The 2277-nt window shown below is 30.0% G+C and overlaps 1 long non-coding RNA gene across 1 annotated transcript; it reads left to right on the top strand.

Moving 5' to 3' along the window:
- Positions 1-395: 395 nt before the first annotated feature.
- LOC141284621 (uncharacterized) lies at positions 396-1975 on the top strand. The gene is made up of 4 exons (XR_012338459.1): positions 396-568; positions 1455-1583; positions 1688-1780; positions 1865-1975. It is a non-coding gene; the product is annotated as an uncharacterized lncRNA (long non-coding RNA).
- Positions 1976-2277: the final 302 nt, after the last annotated feature.

Here is a 2277-nt window from a genome sequence, read left to right as displayed (position 1 = left end):
AACCAGTCCTAATCGACAGAAAACAAGTTGACAAAAAGATTGAATCCAAGATTGGGTGAAAATGTGGTTAAATGAGTGATTTATAAGCTATTTTTTATAGGCCTGTCATTTTTGACCGGGAACACCATAGGTGTAATAGGATTTTGAACACCACATGAGGGTTAAATAGTCTCATAAATGTGGTTTCTTTTGCTCAAATACCATTAAAAAGCTTGTTTTTCAGGCTAGATCAGCCAGTGCACATGCACAGCCCTAAGTGTGCATCTCAGATTGTTGACTGTTTCTACAGCAACCGAGAATTCTAACAGCAGCTTCAGTGATGCGATGATGATTAGCGATTGGCTCTTTTATTCAGATTGGCCATACTGAGCTTTGCATTTTTCCCCATTCAAAACTTTAGGAGTGACACGTCTTGGGTATTCTGTAGTCTTTGTTCTATACCGTGTTTTTTTGTTCTTTGCCATGTCATAACCTGATGTTGATCAAATTTACATAATTGTTTGTTTGTAGCACTCAAAAGGCTTTGAGACTTGGAATTGAGAACATAATCTCAGATGAGGACATACAAGTGAGTATCAAATCATAAACATTTTTGAACACACACACACAAACATGTTATATTTTTAATGTTTTTTTTTAAAAGAAGTCTCTTCTGTTTATCAAGCCTGCATTTATTTGATCCAAAGTGCAGCAAAAACAACTACATTTTGAAATATTTGTACTATTTAAAATAACTGTTTTCTATTTGAATATATTTAAAAAATTTATTTTATTCCTGTGATTTCAAAGCTGAATTTTTAGCATCATTACTCTAGTCACATGATCCTTCAGAAATCATTCTAATATTATGATTTTCTACTAAAAAACATTTAATATTGTTATTGTTATTATTATTATTATGTTGAAAACAGCAGAGTAGACTTTTTTTCAGGTTTCTTTGATGAATAGAAAGTTCTAAAATAGAAATCATTTGTAACATTATAAATGTCTTTATCATCACTTTTCATCAATTTAAAACATTCTTGCTAAATAAAGTTTATGTAATTTTGGTGTAGTGTATAATGTTACAAAAGCTTTTTATTTCAGATAAATGCTGATCTTCTGATCTTTCTATTCAAATAATTCTGAAAAAATTTACTCAACTGTTTTAAATATTGATGATAATAATAATAAATGTTTTTGAGCAGCAAATCAGCACATTAGAATGATTTCTTAAGGATCGTGTGACTGGAGTAATGATGCTGAAAATGTAACTTTGATCACATGAATAAATTACATTTTTAAATAAATTCAAATAGAAAGCAGTTATTTTAAATAGTATATATATATTACAATATTACTGTTTTTGCTGTACTTTGGATTAAATAAATGCAGGCTTGGTGAGCAGAAGAGAAGTATTTAAAAAAAAATCTTAAATGTTCAAAAACATTTTTAACAGACTTCTATTCCCACAGGCTTTACATAAAGCTTTTCACAGTGAGGCTCTCAAATCCTGCCGATTTTACATGTGGATACATCCTGAGACATCGATGAAATTCAAGCAGCACTTAAAGCCACAACAGTGCCATTTCAGTCAAAGTGATGTAAGAAGCGAAAGTTTCACATTTTACTTGCTGTATATTTTGAGTTATATTACCACCAGAACTGTTCCTTATCCTAAATGATTTAATATTCTCATGTTTAATAGTTAATCAAACTTGCTGACAAAATAAAGAGAGCAGTGGATGCAGATGAAGATTTTGAAAACCTAAACTACATCTTTGATGTCATGCTTCCAGAGGTTGGTGGTAATTGTAATTTAATGCTGATTGTTGTTATTGAATGTTTGGTGGTAACATCTTTTTTTTTTTTTTTTTTTTTTAAGGTGACTATACTTGTTTTACAAAGACTGGAAAATATTTGCCGCTATGCGGTTGAAGTTTTAATGGCCTCTGGCATGGTTAAGTTTCACTGAATTGAGCTTTGCAAAACCAGCTACCTATTAAAGAAAATTGCTATTGCTTTAACTAACATACTTGTTGAATGTCTTTTCTGTCTGGGCTTGCTGAAAAAGGTATAAACAGTACATTTTATATGCTACCATTGACTGACATTGGGGATTAGTTTACAATAACAACTACAAATTCAACTAAAATATAGATAGCATTTAATAATGTTAATGGCTTTAATATTTAAAAAGAATAATTTATAGAATTATGCAAAAAGAAATTAAATTATTTACTAACAATGTGAAAATTAATTTGTTGTGGAGATGCCTGAATGTTTTGTTAAATTATT

Source organism: Garra rufa, chromosome 14 (assembly GCF_049309525.1).
Source record: "Garra rufa chromosome 14, GarRuf1.0, whole genome shotgun sequence".
NCBI lineage: Eukaryota > Metazoa > Chordata > Actinopteri > Cypriniformes > Cyprinidae > Garra > Garra rufa.
The sequence above is the reverse complement of the archived record's forward strand: the minus strand, read 5'-3'. Positions and strand labels throughout refer to the sequence as shown.